Consider the following 25516-nt stretch of genomic DNA (forward strand, 5'->3'; position numbering starts at 1 on the left):
GAACATTTGACAACTAATTAAGGTCACTCTGACTCATTGGTGGAGGCCACAAAGAGGCTAATTCCTTGTTGGGCTAATGATTACCCCAATTGGCAAGCCAATCAATGGCTTCATTCCTTGTCCCGCGAGTGTGGGATGTAATTACATATGGGAATGAGAATCAAGTCCTATAGATGCGATACGTTCTAGATGCTAACTTCTAACAACATTTGAAACCAAGGAGCCATTATGATACATCGCACATTACCAAAATTAAAAAATTCATATAAATTAACTAAATTATAATTTTATTTTAAATACTAATAATAATTATTGTTATTATTAATTATAATTAATTATATGTTTTGTAAATGTATATATGTTACATTATATATAAATTCTCTTTATAATTAATAATAACAATAATAATTTAAAATAAAGTTATAATTTAGTTAATTTTTTTTTGGCAATGAGAGATGTACCTGGAGGTAAGTGTGTTGATGCATGTATCATGAAATGGTAGATATCAAATTTAGTAGCTATTCAATTTATATGGCTTCGCTTGTTTTAACAATAGTCACAGTATAAGGTTAAGATTTATCTTAAATGTAGTTATACCCTTTTTGTTTTTTAAAATTTAATTATCTTATAAAATTAAATTAAAATAAAACATGTAAAAATATTTGGACTGTGAAATGAGTTATGATTTGTTGGCCATGTGGTATTGATAAGCCATGATATTGGCCCATGGTATTGTAAGAGTATCTATTTATATGTTATACAATTAAATTAAATTAAAATATGTATAAAATATTTTGATTTGAAATGAGTTATGGTTTTTTTGGACATGTGGTATTGATAAGCCATGGTATTGTGAAAAAATCTATTTACAGATTCATGGTAAGTGCAATGAATATCTATGGTAAAAAATCTTCTTACATATTTTTTTTAATATATTAAGTCATATATTAATTATTTTTATAATTATTCATAATTTAAAATAGAGTTACAATTTATTTATTTATTATTATTTTTTTTCTTGACAACTTGAGCTACACTAGGAAATTGTGTTGATGCTTGGAAACATTTTCACTCAATAATTCACTTTATTGTATCCACTCTTATCAATATATATTCTTATTAATAATATGATTTTATTAAAAATATATAATATTCTTTTATGATGAAAAATAAACTATAAAAAGGTTATTACGTTTTTGGAATAGGGTTTCTAGAATTTTAATTTAAGTATTTTTATGTGGATGGTAGAGATTTAACTTTTACTAAGTATTTTAAAATATTCTTAGTAGTATTCACAAATTAGAGATTAAGTTTTATTTCAAAAGTAATTATATCCTTTTAATTAAATTGATTAATTAAAAATATATCATATAAACATGTATAACGAGTTATGGTTTATCACGGGGTATTAATAAAGTATGGTATTGTAACAAACCTATTTACAAGTTAAAAATTTCAATATCAAAATAAAAGTGAATCTCTACTTTTTTTGTTTCTTTGTTTGTTAGGTTATGTGAGCCTTGAGATGGCTGGTAGGCCTAACCTGTGGCTTAAGTAGTCGCCACCACGGAGGGACATCTAAGCCCTCAAAATCATTGGGATGTCACCTAGCATGAGCTACACCAACCCTTAGCATGACTCAATTTTTTCCTACGGAGTTTCGAACCAATGACCTTTACACTACATACTACCTTATCTGCTTTAGGCCAATGAATTCAAAAGTGAATCTTTATTGTTAAAAATATTATTACATATTTTTTCACACATATAACCATATATAACTCACATATTTAGTTAGTTTTTACGATTTTTTTTAACAATGTGATTCGATAAATTTTATTGTTTTCTTCCTCTGTTCATGACTAATTGGAAAACCCTAACCTGGTAAGGTTGTTCATGACTAATTGGATAGCCCTAGCCATGTAAGGTAATTAATTGTTGTCTTGATAAGTGGACACATATGAAAAACGACATCCAAACTCATAGAGCTGCCACTCATTTAATTCCATGTAATTACGCTGATAGTTAATTCGATAAGCGTTATATATGGTGAGATGTTTCCTGGCAACACTGTTGAGATTCGTTGTCCTAGACACAATCCTCAACACATGTCCCACTTGAACAACCCCACATGGTTATCACATGGGTTCGTCTTCCTGTCTGAAAGGCACTCTATCATATCCTTTTGCTGTACAAGCTACTCCATGGGACTGATTTCAGCTAAATCTTCTTCAACTCTGAAGGTTTTGACTCGAATTCCTTGGCATGTTCTACATATTTTGACATAGACCTTGCCTTTTCTCTACCATTTTTTTGAGCTTCCATCATTCTTCGCTTCTTTATGGGGATATACTCTATGTAATCTTCATCTTCTTCATCATTTTCAGAAGGGTTTTCGCAATTTTCTCCATTCAACTTTGAGTCTGAGACGTTTAAACTGTATATTTGTTTTTCTAGAAGTGTTTGGCTCTGAAGTGTTGATTTGCGTTTTTCTTTGGGCTTCAAAGTGAGATTTTTTTTAGGGATTTTAGGGTTTGATTGATTTACACTTCCATTCTGAGCAGTTTAAACCATGTATTCTTTTCTAGAAGCATTTGGCTCTGAAGCGTTGATTTGAATTTTGGTTCAAGCTTCAAAGTGAGATTTTATTTCAAGGATTTTAGGGTTTGATGGATTTACACTATCATTTTTGTCCATTTGAACGTCCTTTGCTTCCATTTTATTGCAAAAAAATGTGATCTAGGTCCAATAAGGGTTGGTAGTTATGAGGTCTGCAAGGTTCATTTTTGGATGGGGTGTTAGGAGAGGGCAAGAGTTTGAGTTTTATTAACTCGGATTGGCTTCTAGATTTATGGTTTGATAAGGGAAAGGGAATTAAAGGTGGGTATGAGTTGTTTACATGTATTGATGATGGTGGCTTTAGTCGTTTTCTGGTTTGGATGGTGGTGCTAATGGTGGATTTGGTTTTTGAGAGGGGAAGAAGGAAGAAAACATGTGCAATGGGTTTAGGTTTGACAAAGTTAAGAATTTGTTTGAAAATATGGATTTGGAGGGTTGTGTTCTCACCGACTTGATGTCGGTGAGATTGAGCTTTGAAGGAAATTCTCACATTGTCGTCAAGGAGAATTGAGATTGACATTAGGTGAAGAACCATCAAGGACAGGAGTTATTGTTGGGTAGAAGTAATAGCTATTCAGATTTGTCGAAGAAAAGAAGTGAGAAATTATAGGACGGGGCTTGTTTGCAATCAGGAAGCCTTCTAGATGGGTAGATTTATGAGTACTTTGTAAACAAGGTTAGTCTTAATGGGGTGAGGGTTGCATGAAAGAAAAGGAGGAAGGATAAGGAGTGAACATCGAGCTATGGAAGGAGAAAATGGGAAGCAAAGCATTTTGTCAAGGTTTCTCATTAGTCTCCCACTCCAGCAAGCCCTTTGTAGGGCCCTAGGAAGGTATTTTTCTTTATTTTCTATCTGTATCACATGTTTCTATTTATGTTTTCTTTAAAGATTCCTTATGAACTACTTGTACCTTCTTCTCTTATAATCATAATTGAAAATAAAATTCTAATAGAACTTAATCAAACTCTTGAGCAGGCGAGCTCAGAAATTGATAGAAAAACGTTGATAAATATCCATTTTAGCTGCAAGATACAAACGAAATAAGTGGCATCAAGTCTACATGAATTAGAAAAAATTTAGAATGGCAGATTTTTTGAAATCATACACTTTCATGCCATTTCAGAATTGTTGCATATGTTTTGAATGCATTTAAGGAATCGTCTGTGATTTAACTTGCATGTATAAATGAAGAGGACAACACCGACTCCTTGAAATCACAGAATTCCACAAAAATAAAATTAGTGAATTTATTCAAAACCCAAGGTTGAAATCAAAAGCAACAACAAATTTCACCTTAATCAACAATGGTGATTGCCATGCTAAATTCTAAGCCCGTTGATAGACACTTTTCATGTCAGCATTCTTTCCGAGCATGGAAGCAAAATAATTCAAAGGGATATCTATATCTATATATATAAATATATATGTTGTGTTGATCAAATCACATTTTATGCTTGGAGAATTGTAATAATATTAACATTGTTCTTTGCATTTCGTTTTTCCTCAGGGAATTTTTGATTCCATGGGCTTGATTTTATCCTTCTGCCATACAATGAGTATAGTGGAATAGTTTGCAGAAATGTTGGGGAATTTTATCAAACATTCTCAGGTTGTGGTTCAGTTTTCTAGATGGATGATTCTGTATCCTTTGTTGGGCTTCCTCTTTAGTCTAAAGAGGAGGAATTATATAGTAGTCGCATGCATATAACACCTAGTGATTCTACTGAAATAGATAACAACAAATTCACTATGTACGAAGATGAGGAAGTTACCAGATTTCTTTGTATTTTTCCTAATTCTGATGTATTTAGACACAACTCGAGTGTGCCTGCTGATAGTTGTATGGAGGGTAGACTTTGACAATGCGCAAGTGGAAGATTTGGTTTTGGATTTCTCAATGACAACTCCATTATTGACTTCAAGCATATAGGTCCAAGTCCATGCCTTCTTTATATTATTGAATGATATTAAAGATCAAATATTTGGTAAATATATCTTCATAAAATGAGTAAGAATTTAGTTTGTGATGAGATCTTATCATATATGAACTTTTCAAATTGAATCAAACTTCAAATTCACATGTATTGTCATGTTCAAGCAACAACTATGGAACCATAATTGCTCCATGTTACAACTAGCTTATTTATTTATTCCACTTCATAATTTGCTTTTATTTGGCACTCAAAACATTGTACAGACTTGATTGGCCAAATTGGCTACCTATTTGTGGAATTCATCTTGCTGTGAGAACACAACAAGGTGTGAAAGACACAAATCTATCCTTGCAATTTCTCTAGTGTTCTCCTTCTAGTGTGAAGGTCATTTATTATGTTGACTTGTGCAACTAATTCCATCTTGTATAAATTCGGTGTTGGTGGATGTAAAAATAAAAGCAAGTTTTATTTAGTATTGGAATTCAAATAATTTTGTGTTAATATTGTGCATAAGATAGTAGGAAGTGACAATGTAGGAAGAATATGATCTCGTTGTATTGCAAAGAGGGATTTAGAGTACAAATACAATGTGTTTTTTCTGACTTTACATGTCACTACTTGGGATTTTTGGTAGCATTTGCAGTCACTGATCTTGTAAAAAAGTTAACGCGATTCATCTTAAAAAGATACTAGATGAATGATTTTCTTTCAATTTATGTTGTCACATGTCCAAGATGTTCTCATTATGCATTTTTACATTTCCCTTCCCAAGATTGTTAATTTAAATTCTTCCATTCTTCAAGAGAATATTAACCATGGTGTCTGACTTAGGTCACAAACATCTTATAAGAGATTTTTGTACAAGTGGAGTTGCATAATATTAGGAACAAATACATTAAAATAAACTTCCACTTTCTAGTTGTGTTCATTTTTCACAATCCCAACAACAACACCCTAGGGTTTCCAAATGTGCCCATATATCATTATTTATTTGTTTCTCTTTTTTAACCAACATTTTTTCAAAAATACACAAGTGGAAGATTTGGTTTTGGATTTCTCAACGACAACTCCATTGTTGACGTCAAGCATATTGCTTCAAGTGCGTGTCTTCTTGATATTATTGAATGATATTAAAGATTAAAGATTTGGTGAAGGTATCTTCATAAAATGAGTAAGAATTTAGTTTGGGGTGAGAACTAATCATTTATGAACTTCACAAATTGAATCAAGCTCAAAATTCACATGTATTTTCTTGTTTAAGCAAAAATTAGGGAGCCACAATTGCTCCATATGACAACTATCTTGTTCATTTATTCCACTTCATGATATTTTTTTATGTAGTTGTCTATTTTTGGTTTTTAATATAAACAACAATTGTAAAGAGGTCACAAAATTGACTGTAGGTTGCTCAAACGATTGGTGTGACAAAATTGACTGCAAGTTGCTCAAAGGATTGGTGTGACAAAATTGACTGCAAGTTGCTCAAAGGATTGATGCGGATCTACGAAAGCAATGAGACTGACATAGCTATGCATTACAACTCCAATGAGAAGTAAGTTTTAGACATATAAATACCTTTGACAATTTATGCACTCGTGCCCCATTCCAAGGGATATCTGTTTATGCATTGTATAGCTATTGGGTCAGAGTCTCAAGCTTCCTAAAGCAAAAGTAGTACATAAACCTGCACACAAGTGAATGAAAAATCCAATCCCCAACAACATGTTAGTTAGATTCTCTTGCAAGTATTTGTACGTAAAATATGTTGTCTAACCATTTTAGAAATGATGTTGTGCATGCGATAGGTAGAATGATCAAAATTCTACCTTTCTACAATAGAATTATTCAAGGACAAAGACAAGCAGATAATTTCTGAAACATATGCCTTGACATCCATGCTCAGAGGTGCTAGCAGTTAAAACTGTATTTGCTTATAAAGACTACTAAGTTCTGTTGAGTAGAGGTTGTTTTGACCTTTGATATACAATTTCCATTGTTGGGTGATTGTATTACAACATATTTAGAAACTATCAATTTATTTTTACATAGGAATGACCATTATTGGCTGGAGAAATAGATCTAATGTCAAAGCCTTTATACAATAAGTATGAAATTTTGTAGTTTCTGGTGATCTATATCTGCTTTTTTGTATGTTATGGAAAACAAGTTATGTTGCAACTTCAATATTTCATATATTCTTTCTTTCTATTATTGAAAGCATTAATTATTTCAGTCCAACAAAAGAAGCAAGTTTTGTATAGGTGTATTTCTTTTCTTAAGGAAATTCAGTTGGTTTCAATGAAAATAATTTGTTATGCCCCTATACCAATAGGTGTCATATATCATGATTGACTTGGTTTAGCTTTGAATTATGTTCATACCTTTACTTGTTGCAAAGGATTTCCACATTTGAAAAAAAAATAAAAAATGTAAAGAGGGTATACCCTAGAAAAAGAATAAAAGGGTAAAAAGAATAAAGAAGAGGTCAAAAAATGAAAGAAAATGAACCCCAACAAAAATAAAAGACCAGAAAGTGTGCAAGTCTAAATGCCACTACCATTTACTTTTATGTATAATAAAGATTGTGTGCAACTTGTCACCTATGCCACAATCCATGGTAACCAAATAGCTTAATCTTGGTTATTCCATGTTTTCAATTTCATGTTTTAGATATAGAGAATAAATATCTGACCAAACAGTTTAATCTTGGCAGATAAGTAGATAGGTAGAGTGAAAAAAAGGAGCTCAATAGTTTAATTTGAGCCCTTGGATGTAATAAGTGTAGACTTAGATAGGCATCACTATGTAAAAGAAAAGAAAGTTTGAAAAGGGTTTTCCAGTCTAAGTGCACCCTAATAAAGAAGTGAAAATGCTAGGGTAAAGTAGGTAGGGTAAGTAGATGATGGTTGCAGAATAAATGTGCCGCGAATGTTAAGTTTAAATGCTTAAATCTTTTACTTTCATCACTAAGCAAAGGCATTTATCACATGGAAGGCACATCAATTTTCAAAGTCACAATAATTAACCTCCCCATTCATCTCCCCTAAATTTTCACTAATTCCCTAAGTGCTAAAGGTAATTGCCAGAGTTAGAGGGGCTCAGAGCATTTCTCTGAATTTTGGAGGGACCAGACCCTCGGCCCAATAATTGGAAATGCCTAAAGTACTTAAGTCCCTTTCATCATCATTACACCCCCCCCATAAGATCACTCATTCCTTTGATAAAATTTTTCCTAAGTAAAATCCTCTTTTACTTAGGGAAATTGAAATAAATCTTCATAAAAACCCTTTTATACACTTTAGTCTAAGTCAATATGTTATATGATGAAATACTTTTGGAAAACATTGGACTTAGCGCTTTCCCATTCGTTTGGTCATATTAACCATTAATGTTTTATTATATAATTCTCAAATAAAAGAAAATTACCCACGCCTGTATTATTATATTATGAAAAACCAAAATTATTACATATCCCACCCCGATGGTTAAGTATAACCGTAAAACAAATAATAAATGGGATTAATTAACTAATCTGTTGTTGATTAAGAACCCGACCCCACCACCATTTAATGAGGATTAATTAAGTCATTAGGACTAATTAATAACTCTCCCAATCAATAAAATTGCCCCGATATGATTAACTCTTTTAATTATTATCAAGCTCGCCCTCCGTTATCCATCAGTCACCTCAGCACCCCGACCACCGTCTGATCGGATCCCTCAAATATGATGGCCATCGCACATATCACGCAGGCCTTTGGGTCGACCTTTAGCACACGATGTGAGTGGTTTCATGAACAATTCTGATTCTACGTGTCGAAAGATGTATGGAATCACATTGCTCCCCCGAAATACCACTTACTCTCCAAAAGCGGTGCGATGAAACCCGCTTACCGCCTCCCGCTAATGACAAAATGTTAAGTCGCCTCCCCGCTGATGCCACCTGTCCGTATCACGAAACCCGCCAAAAACTTTGACTTCGCATAAAAACAAAGTTAATCTATTTTCTGTCCTTATTCTAAAAACTCATGCATGCAACCAGAACGTGAAATCGACCAGCTCGTACTCCAACCGTCAACTACCCCAAAAATTGCAGTTCGACGCCACTCCAGTCCACCATTTACACCTAGTGAACCAGTACTCCATTGCCAACCACTCCATAAACAGGTATTTACCAGTTTCCTTCTAGAAACCCTGTAAATACTTAATTTCCTCTGTGATTATGTTGAAAACCCCAAAATTCAGTGTAATTCAGTTGTGGAACTTAAAATTAAAGACTCCCAGGACCCTTTGTTTTCACCAACTTTACTCAAAAACCCCATTTCCATCTCTGAATCCACAAGAACTAGAAATGGAAACCCCTGTGGCCCTCAACGTAGTTCCAATTACCACTCCTCACCGGGATTTGGACTACCTTCCCTTAGTTGATAGGGACTTCCAAATCAAAGACCTCACATTTGATGATTCCCCCTTGAGACTGCATTGTAAATATCGGGACCTTTACCTCAATAATGTTGACAATATTGGTTTATGGGAATCAAATCTCCCAAAGTACCAATTCCCTTCTGTGCACATTTTCCCAGACATTGTTCACCAGTGCCATGCCAATTATAACCCTAATCTCAGAGCTGTAATGTCCCTCGACCAACAAATCCTTTTTACCATTACAACAGACTCCATCAATGAAATATTGCAATTGCAACCTAGTCAGAACCTTACCCCTCTGTCTATTGCTGATTTACTTGACAAATCTTCCAAACTATCCAACTCAGAGATCGCCAGAGTTTGCCAAATGTTCATGTTAGAACAATACATTTCAAAAAACCCTCCACCCTACATGACATGTGATTTTACAAGTTTAGGGAGGGATATTATTACCATGATTGCCTATATTCTTGATTTCACAACCAATGAATATGTAGATGAAATGACCTTTGCTTATATGACTATCTTCACCCCTGGCCAGCCTCCTGCTGCCAAGTATGACTATGCTGCATTCATAGCTGACAAAATCCATGATCAATTCATGAGATTGGAAAATGAGAGAGTTTTCAAGTATTCCACAGTCTTGTATCACCTTTTCCTATATTACCAAATTGAAAAATTCCTATTCTTTGTGACTAAGCTTGATACTAGAGGTAATCCCAGATCAGTCATTTTCTGGACTTCCAGCTTTCACTACTCATACACTTCTCCCTATTCATACAATGAATTCATAGATCAATTTGTCTATCCTGTAACCACCATGCTGATAGGACATTCTCCCCCAAGAATTAGTGATGATATCAAGAGAATCCTGCAACTATCAAAGCAGTACAAGATAGGTGACTGGTACTTGTACCAGAATCACACTGAGATCCAAATCTATGGTTGTGAGCTCCCTCCTTTCAAGCTACCTAAATATGTCCCTATGAGATTGTTTGCCTTGGAATATTACAAGCAAATGATAAACTCTGACCAAATTCATTTCACCAAGGCAAAGAAAAAAGCCCAATTGAGGATCAAAGACCACTTAGGCCCATTTGTGTGCAACAATAGAGAAGCAGGGAAAAGAGTAGAAGAAATCATAGAAACAACAATGAAACTAAAGAAAAGATTTGCTTGGACATATGATCCTCACAGTTTCATTTGTGACAGGAGAATGAAACATAAATTGTCACCCTATATCCATCACAGAATCCCTGAGATAGAACAATATGCAAATTTGAATGAATGGAGGGAAGGGACTTTGATAGAACAAGATAGTGATCAGGTTGAGGTTGACAATGTGATGAAAGATTTGGAGAAGAGACTTGACCTGGACTCTTTTGAATAGGTGGCAGCAGAGTCTTCCCAAAGGCCATCCCAAGAAACCAGTGCTCCCACAGCAGAGCCTTCACAGAAGGAAACTTAGGAACCAAGTTCCTCAACATCAGAACAACCAGCTACATAAGAACAACCAAAAACAACAAAACAACCAGAGAAATTAGAGCAGCCTGAAATATCAGTAGAGTTAGATCCACTACAGCCACATCCAACTCAGACCAACATGGGAAATCCCCCAGTAGTGCAGACTCCTCTGAATGAGGAAAAGAACTTGAAAAGAGATAGGGAAGTTGCTACCCCTTCTAGCAGACCTACAGATCAAACCTTTGCTAAGAGGCAAAGGTTGAATGCTTATTCAGAGGAAGTGTTCATTAGAGAAACTACAGAGAACGTGAGAAAGGAAGGAACATATAGTTTACACACAAGTGGGACACCCTCAAGTTCACAAAGGCAAGAACTAGAAAGACAGCAGAGCATAGAAGTTTCATCCCTGAGGTCTTCTTCTGAGAAGGTTATAGACATAAAGGGAAAATTTAAAGAAATCAAGACAAAGAATGAGCAACTGAAGGCCCAAGCCTATGCTTAGTATTTAAATATGGCCCCTACAAATCAAACCAGATTGATGTCAGCCTTTGACATCAAAGAGGGAAAAATGAAAATGAGCTTTCTAAAGCCCATAATGCTGCAGCCAAAATCTTTGGTAGATTATCTCAAGACTGACTTTGAAGTCATGGCTGAAGACATCCACCCCATAGATCAGATAGAACTGCACAAACAAACAAGGGAGATGGTCTATTCTACACTGACTAGCAAGGCAATGATGGCACATAAGCTGCAAAATTCACTGAGTAACACTACTGCCCAATTGCAACTAGAAAATGCCTCCTCACAAGCAAAAGACAACATAATCAAATCATTGGAAGAGTTTATTATTGAGTTGGGCCATGACCCAAAGGATGTCAAGGCAGTAGAGAGCCTAATAAAAATGAAGAATGAAGATATAGCTACACTTAGGAAACAATTGAAATTTCCACCACTTATTCATCCTCAGACTGTTGAAGTGATTGAGAAGAAAAATGAAGAAGAGCTTATGGACTTGGTCCTTAAGATAAATGAGTAATTAAAGGAAACATAGCAAGAATTTGAAAAAGCAGTACAGTCAAGGTAGAGTGAGTCGACCACACAGCCTCAAACTGTAGTGCCAATAGTCTCAACAATAGTCCCTTCCACACTGGCACCTGCTTTAGCACCAAATATTCCTTTGGCAACAGCTGTGCCCATAGAAGTAACAGGTACATCATAGATAGGTACATCAACATAGAGTATAGAAGAATTAATCAAATCCATGGAGGAGATGAAACTCCAAGTCACAGAACTGCAGAAAGTGAAAGAGAAATTCACTACTTTGGAGCAGAAATATGATATATCAAAAATCAATTTTGCAGAAGAGATGAGGGAAAACAAAGGCTTGACCCAACAGATTAAAGCACTGGAGAAAGACCTTACATTTTAAAAGCCTTTGACAGACATTAGGAAGATATTGTGGACCAATATCGTTGATTCCATCAATGATATTTGGTCATCCATTAAAATTATTTTTGAACAAATTGATTTGGTTAAACTTGCTCTTGAAGAAGTTCAAAAGACCAGAGGAATTGGGTAGAAAGACTGAAGAGGTAATCTAGTTAATCAATTTTCTAAATAGTAGAAACATGCAACAGTTGGAGCAATTAAACATTGAGGATAGGACTGCTACCATCCTCGAAATAAAGAAAGTGTTGACCAAAAGGAATCTAATGCAAGGCCTGGAATGCAGATGTCAAAGTATGCAGGAAGACATAGATGAGTTCAGGAGGAAGTTTGACATCTTACAAAGTAAAGGGCTCCCAAGTCATTTGGTCATCAATGATAAGCTAATGGTTCATATTGATTACATCAACAAATTACATTAGCAAGCTCATAGTTAGGCCAGTTCATCTGCAGTCAAGGCATTGCCCACAGGGAAAGTTCTCTATGATGGTTTGGAGAACCTTTTTTACATTGAACATGAAGTGAAGCACTTATTCCCAGTGCAACCCAATTTTGTGAAATATATTGAAGCAAATGAAATCTACAGGAAGCTGACAAGGACAAGAATACCAAAAGATGATTGGTGGTCCAGCATGACTGACCTCCTGTAAATTACCATGACATAAGTGAGGTAAAGAGAAATAATTACCACAGTAAATTTTGGTAGAAATGGTGAACAATGGTGAACAGGTAAAGAGTATCAGATACAGGTGAAAGAGTATTAGTGAAAAGATAAAATCAGATGTCCAACACAGAGTTACTAGCACGACAGCAAGATGCACATTCATAGGACCTGCCTCCAGCTCCTACAACAAAACAGGGACAACAACAATCAGTTCACATTCCGTTTCTACATTTGAGACCATCTGTCTCTATATTCATGTAAAAGATATTTAGTTCTCCTAGAATATATCTCTCTTAGTTAGGAGATATTTTGATGTAAACATTTGTATAAATACTTCCTCATTCGAAGTATTGAGGGTGGATTCTTAGACATTTCTGTAGACAATGCACTTTCGGAATTGAAGTGCTGTTGAACAACTTTTATATGGCTAGCTGGAACAAAGTAATAAAGCAAAGGACTTTTACAGGATATTTGTGTCAAATGAGAAACAAATAAGTATTCTATGTCTTGTGTTTCTACAATTTTTCTAGTTTAGTCAATATTCATATGTGTTTCATATCTGAATGATAAATGAAAAGTTATATTTCAGAAAGAGCTTTACTACATTCTGTCTTCAAATCGTTTATTTTTCTTAATGTTTTCTTCTAGGCTATTATAGGTAGGGAATTCTTAAGTGCTCCCTGCTTTCATAGTTTATCACTGTGACCATTTAACAAAGAATACTTAATTGCTTTTTGTTAATGAGCACCCCCTTTTCATCATCTTGAACCCTATTGAAGGATTCTCAGTTGCCCTTCCTCCCTATTCAAGACCACTTCACCCATTTGAAACTATCATTTGTCTTTTGTTTAGCTATCTTGCCCTGTGAATTTCTCCTTTGTTAAATCAACTTGATCCAGTTAAGCCATCTTTAGTTGACTCCATAGCCCAATGGCCTAAAATACCTTGTTCTATCCATATGCTCTTGAATTCCACCACCAAACAAAATCACAGCCCCCCAAGCTGTCATAACTAGCCCAATATCCCAAAAACAAAGCTAAATCATAAAGAGAGCCCTCTCTGAGTATAGGTTGGCTAGAACCTGTACTTAAAAGATTGGTTTGTGGTTACCTCAGACCTCTTTCCTTCTTCCAACAACTTCAAGGAAAATCTGAGTGATAACATAATGCATGTTTCTTTGTTGTCACCTTGTTGTCCAATTTCATCATTCGCACTTCTCAAAGACTAAAAGACTTATTTCTGAACAATCTAAAGCTAATCATCAACAAGATCGAGAAAACGACATGCTAACCAAGGAAGAAATTGAGGCTAGAATGCAAAGAAAAATAGAGGCTACTATTCAACAAGAGAAGGCGTTGGCCTATGCATTTTCTCATCATGTATGTGCTTAACTGTTGCTTGAAACTGCTAATATGCCAAATTCAACAATTTGTTTCACACATTTTGGTAATCTTGCATGTTTACAACTATGGAAGAATCCTCCAAAATTAGTCAAGACCATGTTGATGGAGACTGATCCCGAGAAGCCTCACTAGGGATGGAGCTGGTTAGATCGTTGGATGACAACCAAACCATGGGACAACAAGGATGACCATGAAGGAAAATTCTAACCGGTAGCTTCAAACTATAGGTTAGATTGGACAAAAGACTTCACATATAGAGTTAAAGCAACATAATGTAGAATTGACCAACATTGGTACCATAAAATATGATCCATTTACTCCCCTTTCAAATCTTGAACTTAGATTCATAAAACAAGCTTAAACACCAAAGAAAAATACGTGGAAGAAAACTGAATGGAAACTGATTTAAAAAAACACACACATTAACACAAGATAATTTTATGTGGTAAAACTGTGAAAAGGTATCAACGAAACATCCACGGGGTAAGGGATTGGATATTTATTAATCAAAGATGATTCTCTATCATACAAGCCTCTTAGGCCATCCCAATTAATATGGGCTTTTCCTCTGTTACAATAACTCCTTCTAGTTATGAATTCTGTTATAATAAATAACTGAAAATAATTTACAAATTTATGCATAATCACATTTTTGTTGTCACATTTCAACAATCTCCACCTTGACAACAATTTTCCTAATCCCTTGCCCATGCCCATTCATAATCTCTTCTACAAGCCAAGAGAAGCCAAACACCACCACAACTTCTCTACAGTAACTGGCTTCGTGAATATGTCTGCATAGTTCTCTCATGTATGGACCTTCTTGAGAGCTACTTTTCTGCCATCGATCACATGTCTCAGAAAATGATACCTTACATCAATGTGCTTGGTCTTGCTGTGATAAGCTGTATTTGTAGCCAAATGAATAATACTCTGACTGTCATAGAATACCTTCACTTTCTCCTGCATCCTTCCAATCTCGTCAAGCGGACCCTTTAACTAGATTACTTCTTTACTTGCATCTGAATTAGCTATATAGTCTGCTTCGGTATAGACAACACAACTGTTTCTTGAAGCTTTGACATCCAACTAATTTCTCCACCTGCAAGAGTAAATACATAACCTGTAGTAGATCTCCTTTTGTCCAAATCACCTGCATAATCAACATCCACATATCCGTAGACAGATCCTTCACTACCATTAAAGATGATGCAATGGTCACTTGTGTCTCTTAAATACTGAAGCACCCATTTCACTGCTCGCCAATGTTCTTCACCTAGATTTGCAATGAACCCGCTGATAACTCCAACTGCATGTGAAATGTCAGGTCTTGTAAATACCATTGCATACATTAATTTTGCTACAACATTTGCATATGTTACACGAGACATATACTGTTTTTCTTCATAAGTTATAGGACTCAAAACTGAAGAAATATTAAAGTGGGAAACTAATGGAACATTAACAGGTTTCATATTGTTCGTACCAAACTTTTCAAGTACTCTTTCCACATACTTCTGCTGTGATAACCAAATCTTACCATTTTTCATGTCTCTATGTATCTCCATGCCCAAGATATGTTTTTCTGCTCCAAGATCTTTCATATCAAACGTACTAGAGAGCCGAGCCTTTAACCTATTGATCTCTTCCATGATTTTTCTTGCAATAAGAATATCATCAACATACAAAAATAAGATAATGAATATGCCACTGAAACTCTTGAAGTATACATAATGATCATACTCATTTCTAATAAAGTTATGGCTCACCATGAAGGAGTCAAACTTCTTGTACCATTGCTTGGGAGACTGCCTCAGGCCATACAATGATTTCCCAAGCTTGCAAACTAATCTTCTGGTGTGACCTTGTACAAAACCTTTTGGCTATTCCATATATATCCCTTGACCCAAATCACAATCTAAAAAAATTGTTTTAACATCTAACTGTTCTAACTCAAGGTTAAGTAATGTAGTTAGTGCCAACACAGTATGAATAGAAACAAGTTTTACAACTGGTGAAAAAATATCATGAAATTCAATACCTTCAACTTGAGAATACCCTTTTGCTACCAGCCTCGCCTTATACCTTTTGATACTTCTATCAAATTTCTGTTTCAATTTGAAGACCCATTTGCATCCAAAAAAACTTATCCCTTCAGGAAATTCTATAAGATCCCAGGTATTGTTCTTGGCTAAGGAATCCATTTCTCTTCCATAGCCGTTTTCCATTTTTTGCTATCCGTATCATCCATTGCTTCCTGATAACAAGAAGGTTCCCCATCTTCAGTAATCAATGCAAAAGATGAAGCGAAATCTTCATACCTTTTGGGAGTTTTTCTTTCCCTTGTGGACATTCTTAGAGTGACTGGTTGCTAAACTGGTTCTGAAACTTCAAAACTTTCCTTTGCATCTTCTTCAGCCTTTCCTCCAGAAGTCTCTCCTTCTTTTCGACTTTCGGAAAAAGGTATAGCCTCCAACTAAATTTGCTGATTTGGAAATACCTGTTCCTGTTCAATTCTTTCAACATCTGATTTTAAAAGAGAAGATTCATCAAATGTTACATCTCTACTAATGACTATCTTCCGTGAAGTAGGATCCCACAACCTGTATCCTTTCACTGCATATTCATACCCAATAAAGACATAACATTTCGATTTTGAATCTAATTTTGAACGCTGATTTTTAGGAATAAGAGCATAGGCATCACAACCAAATATCCTTGAATATGAATAATTACAAGACTGACCTGACCAAACTTCTTCAAGAATTTTACAATTCATTGCTACTGAAGGTGATCTGCTAACTAAATAACAGCAATGGATACTGCTTCTACCCACAACTCCTTTTGCAAGTTAACATTGTTGATCATGCTTCTGGTTATTTCCATAAGATTCTAATTCATACGTTCAGCAACACCATTTTGTTGAGGAGTATAAACAACAATTTTATGTCTAACAATTCCTTCATCCTTACAGTATTGTTCAAATTCTAGAGAAGTAGATTCACCACCATTGTCAGTTCTCAAACATTTAATTGATTTATGTGTTCTTTTTTCTACCATTGCTTTAAATTGTTTAAAGACATTTAATACACCTGCTTTATTTTTTAACATAAAGACCCGAAATTTCTGGGAGAAATCATCAATTAACGTTAAGAAATATAAAGCACCTCCATACGATACAACATGAGATGGTCCCCACAAATTAGAATGAATATAGTCCAAAATTTCTTTACTATTATGACTTCCAGTTTTAAACCTATGTTTACACTGCTTTCCATACACACAATGTTTTCAAAAATCCAACTTCAAGGATTTCAAATCAGGAAGTACTTTATGGTTTATCAGTACCTGAAGACCTTTCTCGCTCATGCGACCCAATCGTTGATGCCATAGGCGAGTACCTTCTTCTTTCTTTGACACAATCGCTACTTCACTGACCTGAGTACTTCCTTTGAGTTTGTAAAGATTCCCGAACTTTTATGCCTTCATAACAACTAGGGCGCCTTTTGAGACTTTCAACACTCCATTCTAACCTGTAAACTTATAACCATCCAAGTCCAACACTCCCAAAGAAATCAAATTTCTTTAATTCAGGTACATGTATAACATTAGTTAATGTTATAACTGTGTTATCATACATTTTAATCTTGATATTTCCCATCCCAATAGTCTGACATGATACATTATTACCCATAAACAAAAAACAACCATTTACAACTTCATATGAAGTAAACCAATTTCTGTGTAAACTCATGTGATGAGAAACACCAGTGTCTAACAACCAATTTTCAAAATTTTGAGAGACGTTACATACAGGTAAAATTTCATCTACCATACATAATTCTTCAGCAGATAAAACTTCATCTATCATACCTGAATCAACTTGATTTGCTTCCTTCTTTGGGTTTTCAGACTCGTTCTGTTTCTAACAGTGTTTATTGAGGTGTCCAATTTTATTGCAGTACCAACATTTTGCTTTACATTTCTTACCCTTTGATTTAGACCTAGAAGAGCCCCTTGTTTTCTCCCCTTTCTTTTGACCATCCTCTGCCTACCATAGCTTCTGATGTAGAGGTTTCAACATTGGACTTCTTCCTTACTTCTTCAGTTAACAGAGCTCGCACAACTGAATCAAATTCCAAGGACTCAATTGTGCTCAAACTGATAGTGGTAACGAAGTGGTCCCATGATTTAGGTGGGGAACACAACAAGGTGATAGCTTTGTCATCTTCCTAAAATTTAACTTCCATATTTGACAATTGGCAAATAAGTGTATTAAAAACATTTAGATGTTTTGCAATTTTTGTACCCTCCTTCATTCGAAGACTATACAATTGTATTTTTAGATAAATTTTGTTGGTTAACGATTTTGTCATATGTAACGTTTCTAGTTTTCCCCACAAACATGCAGCTGAAGTTTATTCAACTATATTGAAGAAAACTTCATCCGCCAAGCATATAACCTGATGGTACTGAGAGCTTGGGAATCCAAGTCCTCCCAATTCGAATCTGTCATGCTAGCAAGTTTCTTCTTCACCTTGTCTAATGCTTTGTGCAACCCTTGTTGCACAAGAAAATCCCTAACTTTCAGTTTCCATAAAGCAAAGTTGTTCTTGCCGGTTAATTTCTCCACCTCGAACTTTGCATTCGTCATTTTTAGCCATTTCTTCCCTACAAATACTTCCTCCTAGGGTTTCCCTTTTTCAGCTAGGTTTCCTTCTTCCAACTAGGGTTTATTTTTTCTTTTGGTTTTCCTTCTTCAAAAAATCTGAGCTCCTTTTTAAATAAACAAATTCCAGAAATTCCTTTCTACAATTCTGAGTTTTTTTAAATAATTTGAGCCTGTATATTCAATTTTTTTTTTGAATCTCCCCTTAAAAAAAAAGATTTGACCCTGATTTCAATTTTCTGGATGATTCTATTATCTTTCTTAGAGAAAAAACAAATTTATGGAAAAAAATTCCAAAATAAAAAAATTTATGGAAAAATATTTCTTTAAAAATAATTTCTGTAAAAAATTACCCGAACTCTTTCTATTAATCGAATGGATAATTAATTTTTTATTTATTTATTTTTATTTTTCTTTTTTATTTTGTTTTTGTTTTTTGTTTTTTTCGTGAACTTTGATTCTCAACAATCTACTTTTTGTTGGCTGCTGCAAGTGATGGTATCTCACACGGTTGATCGAAGTTGTTATTATTATTATTATTATTATTGCGACAGATCTTTATCTCTGCGACCAACAACGTTGATCAATAGATTCTACGACCACAATGTTCATCAATGGATCTCTGTAGTTCATCATGGGTGTGTGACTATCTTGGTGGCTCTCCTTCAATTTGACAATTAATCCAGCGAGCACGACTTCAACATGCAGGGGGTTTCCCAAAACAACGATTTCAATTTTTTTCCACAGCGGCAACTTCTTGTTTGACTGGACGCTGAGGGTTCTCTCTAGTGGCAGCGGTCAGGACCATCAACACATTTTCATTCTAACTGATGACTTATCTGTTTTTTCTCATAACGAAATGACTCTGTCTTTTCTCACAACGAGCAGATCCCTTCACATCAATTTGGTGGCTGCTGTTTTCTGAGACAACGATTTTCTTTCTCACTACAACAACAACTTATTTCAGCAACTATTCAACAACTTTTAACTCAGGCTCTGATACCACTTCTTGAACTTAGATTCATAAAACAAGATTAAACACCAAAGAAAAATACGTGGAAGAAAACTAAATGGAAACTGGTTTAAAAAAAACACACATTAACACAAGATGATTTTATGTGGTAAAACCTTAACACGTATCAAGGAAACATCCATGGGGCAAGGGATTGGATATCTATTAATCAAAGATGATTTTCTCATACAAGTGTTGGAAATTAATGCTTACATTCCATAATTGAGAAATTGGTTTGTGATGGTTGAGAAATTCTCTCAACCACTCTCTCTAAATTAGGAATTAGTTGGATCTCAAAAACTCTATTTAATAGAGTGATCTGAATGTAATCTGTGTGTGAGTGTGTTTACACATGCACCATTTGTGCATAATATATGATTGGTTTTCTGTAATTATGTGTTTTTTAAGCTGTTTTTATCATGGTATCGGAGCTGCTAAGATCTGAACCTGTGTTGTGAGGAGGGGCATCTGAATGTTAACTGACCAAGAGATATTACATTCGAGAATTCGTATGGTCTTGGTGATGACGGTGTGAACGATCAAGCTGTGAGGCGTGGAGTCGCCGTACCATCTGTGAGGAGGTGTGGCGGTGGCCTTTTTTTAAGTTCGATCAGAGTTCTTGATTTCTGTCTTCTGCTTGATCCAGATTTCGTCCCTGTTCTCTGACAAATGGCTGAGAGTCTCGTGGTATCACTGCGGATTGTCATGTGAAGGCCGTGGGTAGAAGCCTGCATGGAGGTCGCGTCGTGGAGGTCTATCTTGGAGGATCGCCGACGTGGGTTTTATCGCAAAAATCGTGGAGGCAGCCATTGATTGAACTGGCCCGTCAAAGCTATTGTTTTTGAACTCCAATGGATCCGCTCTGTACGCAGGAACTTCAAACGTTAGAATAATTTGCTGGCAGAAACGTCGTCCTCCACCCAAATGCACCACACCTGCGTCCTTAAGGGACATCTGCACGCAGTTCTATGTCTGGCAACAGTGACGGATTCTGATCTGTTATTCAGTGGTTCGGCCGATGGAACCATTGTTATCTGGAACAGGGGATTGGACTCCGACGTGCATACTTGTTGGGCAACTATTCGAACATATGGAGGCCCTGTGCAATGCATTGCTGCCACTTTTGAAGAAAAACATGGGTATCTGGCTTTTAGTGGAAGCCTTGATGGAACAGTGAAAATGTGGCGCATTATTATGAAACACAGTCTTGTGAAACCAGACCATGGATAGGAGAAGTTATTTCGGACTTTCCAGCCGGAACTGAAGAAACAACAATAAATACGTTTGTGATTATATTAGTTTAATTTCCATTATTATAAAATGTTTGAAGAAATCAGTAAGGCTCAATATGGATGGTTGTCCAGATAGTATGGCAGTTGCGGATCTAGGGAAGGATCCCTCATTAGTGGTAGATGTGGAAGTGGTTTCCTAATGAGGTTATGCGACAGATTGGGATGCTGTCCAGTGATTGACTTCGGGAGGTCCTTGATTCGGGAGTTGAGGAAGGGAACTCGGGAATCCAACTTGCCAACTACACCTTTCCGAGGGTTATGAGACAACTTGATGGAGCATCTACTGATAAGCTTGATTATTTTGTTATTTTCATGTAATGTAATCATTAAGGGGGGATGTTGGAAATTAATGCTTACATTCCATAATTGAGAAATTGGTTTGTGATGGTTGAGAAATTCTCTCAACCACTCTCTCTAAATTAGGAATTAGTTGGATCTCAAAAACTCTATTTAATAGAGTGATCTGAATGTAATCTGTGTGTGAGTGTGTTTACACATGCACCATTTGTGCATAATATATGATTGGTTTTCTGTAATTATGTGTTTTTTTAGCTGTTTTTATCAACAAGGCTCTCGGGCCATTCAAATTAATAAAGGCTTTTCCTTTGTTACAATAACTCCTTCTAGTTATGAATTCTGTTATAATAAATAACTGACAATAATTTACAAATATATCCATAATTATATAATAAATAACTGACAATAATTTACAAATATATCCATAATTACATTTTTGTTGTCATAATTCAGCATCAAAATCCTCCATACTGAACAAGATGCCATTGATGAGGAAAAAAAAGAGCGATGAATGGTGTAGCAGGTACATTTTCTATGAGAGATGATGAAAGCCTTATGATCTCTCCTAGAATTCCCAACTACATGGCATCTACAAAGTCTGCCAAAGCAAAGGTCAGATCACTGAGTACTCCAAAACAGAGGCCTGGAACTCTTGATATAGAGCTTATTTCATATAGAAGGAAAAGGCTATATTTTCCTTTGTCAGAGGCCACTTCAGGCCTATACAAGTCCACTAAAGTCTCCATGTTTCCTAATACAAGTTCCGATTTGAAAGGGATTTCAGACCATTGAAATCAAGGAAGTTTGTCGGTTCTTTAAAAGATCTCAGTGTTGAATCACACGATTCCTCTCCGACTTGGGGTCACAAAAAACCTTCTGGATAAGAATTTTCCTAGGTACATGCCTCCACTACTATAATCTGGGTTGACGTAGCTCGCATGGTAGAGAAGATATATTTTTCTTAGAATTACAAAAGGTTGCTCATGTGGGATGAGCTTGGAATTTGGGAGTACTAGCCTCTTATGGATTCCAATGATATCTATTTCTATTTGATATTTCATCTAAAGTAATTTGGTTGCAATAAAAGATTTGTAGACACCTGGGAAAATCTCATTTCATTGAGATTGCATGCAGGGGCATTGTTAAGATTTGGGAGGGTTGGAAAGCCATACAAGGGTATCTTATTGGTTTCTAAGTATGTTATAATAGGTTTGGCGAGGGTTCATAGTGAATTCATAAAGATATGCAATTAACGTTGTTAGTAAGTTGTACTTAGAAGAGTGTATTAAGGATTGTTACAAATTCAGGAAAAATAGTTAATTTAAAAGGATCTAGTCATTGCATGAGGTCAAATGCCTAAATTGTGAAGGCATTTCTTCCTGTCATTGGCTGAAAACTGTCAAGTGTTTTGACTTTGTGTTGGGTTTTAACATCAACGATCAATTGCATTGTGCACCTTTTGAAACTTCCTTTATTGTCAAAATGAAAATACACTGTACCATTGTTATGGATTGTGGACCTTTTATCGTAGGTTATATTTTTTGCGTTCCTTTGACTGGATCGTTCGTATTAGCTTCGAAGTGATGTTAATAATTTTCCTATAATTGTAGACGTTTCAATATGAAATTTCTTCGTTATTCATGGGATTTGAGCTAAGGCAGGGATGGGCTTTTGGCTGGTTGCATTAGCATCGATTTCCCTATTTGGACTTTTTGGCTTCTTTGCGAATTTTAAATAGAGAACTACAAGAACGGTACGTGTACTATCATATTATATAATACAGAATATGAAATGCAAAAGGGTGTACTATCATATTATATAATACAGAATATGAAATGCAAAAGGGAACTGGTTTTTACTCTTGGCCTTGAGTAATGGTTTTCAAGGAGTGTGGAACTGATGATTTATGTTTTGATATTGCCTGGAAATGTTTTCATGATGGGAAGTATGTTGGTACTCATAGCACGTTTCCTACTAAAACGTATCAAATTTCATACTTTCTAGCCTTAAGTTTGTAGGGGATAGTAGCACATTTGTTTGGGTGGCAAATTGAACCAAAACAATTATTATCTTAATGCAATGTCATATATTTTTCTCTTCTTCCAGTGCAAAGTTGATCATGTAACTGCATAATATTGTGCCTATTTTCTAAACATTTCTTTCGGCAGACAGATTGAACAATGTGTTGGAATTTCCTATAAACAATTGGGTAATGCATATCAGAAAAATTGTAGACAAGACAATATAATATATTAATTAGTTGATGAAAAATACAATAGTTTACACAATGTTACAGTGTCATATGCTTACCGCATAACATAAATTGAGACACGATAAAACATCTACACATGTTTTGCATAATGCTAACTTATGCCTAGAAATTCAATATGTCCCCAAGTTTTATTCTAGGATTTTCATATGTTGTGCCTTAGTTGTCCTGCATCCTCGCCGCTTTCCTTCATTACTTATAGCTTGCTCTATTCTTATAAACAAAGCAAAAGGAGTTTCGAGAATCAATTACAAAAATTCCTCTTATTTGCAACTGTACAGAATGTTACAAACAACCACATGTCTGTGTGACCTAAACGCAAAAGACAAGATAGGAAAGATATATATTAACCTTGGACAACATACATAACACAGATAATTAGGTTCTTTAGGTTTGACACTCCTACTTAGTGTAATATTTCTTATATTATTGTACTTGCTACACTTCAAATAATGTCCTGCAAAACAGATTTTTATGTTTTGGCATTACTTTGCTAAGCGTATTCACTGCCATCATTTTTTTAATAGGAGTAAAGTTGGACACTTTCTTGTCTTCTAACATTTTCTGAAATGAATTTGTATTGAATTTTGGCATTTAGTTCTTGTATTACTTGTATTTAATAATGTTTGATAGATCCTGGATGATTACTTCATTTGTAGACAATTGGCCCTTAAAGAGGGAAATGGTGCTCCATTCAAACCATGATCTATGATCAATATACTACAAATCTCTCTATAAACAAAATGTCCTTTTTCCTTGGAGCTTCCTTGACAAATATGCTCAAAATGCCCTCAATGCTTTCTTGTGTTTCTATAGTCTGCAATGCATTGACCCAACACTTTCCCAGTAGAAATTTAAAAAAGGGAGGAAAATGGTCAAATGCTTTCCTTTGTTTTTGGGGGAAAAGGAAGATTGAAATATATTTGAAGTCGTCGAAGACATGGGATTTGAAAAGATGGTACTAAATTTTTTGATATGTTCCATGAATTTGAAATACGAATTTGAAAAATCTTCTAAAACTTTGTAGTTTAATATTTGCAAGTAGTTTCATACAATCCTCTATTTCACCAATTCCTTCCCATTCCCCCCACTACTAGCATCTTGATTCCTCATGCCTTCCACGTCAACATCCTTGTTTCTTGCAACACTACCTCTGCTTCACTCTACATTCATCTACACTTTTATTGGTGTCTTTGAACCTGTGGGTGCAAATGCTAGTTAATTATTGTTTTAGTAAGGAGAGGTGTATAAAAGCCACGAATGAATGGACAAAACTGTTAAATCATTCAATATAATATAATATTTTGTCAATTTCATAAACATAACATAAAAAATATAATATGATACTTTAATTTGCCTTGTCTACTAAGTCAACAAAATCACCAAGAAAGTTATTTTTCTTCAGAATCTGGTGATTTAAAAAAAAAAAAAAAAAAAAACTGATCATAGGAGTTTTTGAATAGTTTTTCTGATGGGATTCTGGTGATTTTTTTTCAAAAAAAACTGATCATTGGAGTTTTTGAATTGTTTTTCTTGGGATGGTGAAAATATATTAGCACCATCAAAAACCACCTGAGCACCAAAAATTCTGAAATGTGACTGTTGTAAAGTAGATTTCCCAAAAATTCTACGAATTTTGACAAAAATCATACCCAAATCTTTACTATTTTTCTGAGTGAATTTGTGTCCTCTTAAAACTACTCTTTTTAATTTATTCTCTGCAATATTTATATATTTTTGAAAAAAATTAAATATATTTTTCATTTGATAAGAGGATAATCCATTAAAAACCACGTAGTGACGGAGTAGACACGTGCTTTGGTATGCCAGCGTGTTGGGCGGAATTGCAACCAGCTGAGGGCGATGGGATTGGAATACCTAGCGCCAAAAGCTTCGCATCCAAATTCAGAATCTCACGAAGGTGACATGGGAATTTCTGAGCTTACCAAGTTCAGATATGACCAGGGTGACATGGGGATCTCTGGGCTGCATATTTTTTCTGTGGTTGTAATGAAAACTGA

General features: G+C 35.1%; 1 long non-coding RNA gene and 2 pseudogenes across 1 annotated transcript; all 3 read left to right on the forward strand.

Moving 5' to 3' along the window:
* Window positions 1-2083: 2083 nt before the first annotated feature.
* Window positions 2084-6685, forward strand: LOC149228732 (uncharacterized). Its single transcript, XR_016247240.1, has 2 exons — window positions 2084-2243; window positions 5958-6685. It is a non-coding gene; the product is annotated as an uncharacterized LOC149228732 (long non-coding RNA).
* On the forward strand, window positions 2237-4585 carry LOC149228733 (uncharacterized; annotated as a pseudogene).
* A 7037-nt stretch (window positions 6686-13722) lies between the features above and the next one.
* On the forward strand, window positions 13723-22543 carry LOC149228734 (protein IQ-DOMAIN 2-like; annotated as a pseudogene).
* Window positions 22544-25516: the final 2973 nt, after the last annotated feature.

The sequence above is a fragment of the Pinus tabuliformis genome, chromosome J (assembly GCF_031772625.1).
Source record: "Pinus tabuliformis cultivar Carrire ecotype Pingquan chromosome J, CPIR1, whole genome shotgun sequence".
Lineage (NCBI taxonomy): Eukaryota > Viridiplantae > Streptophyta > Pinopsida > Pinales > Pinaceae > Pinus > Pinus tabuliformis.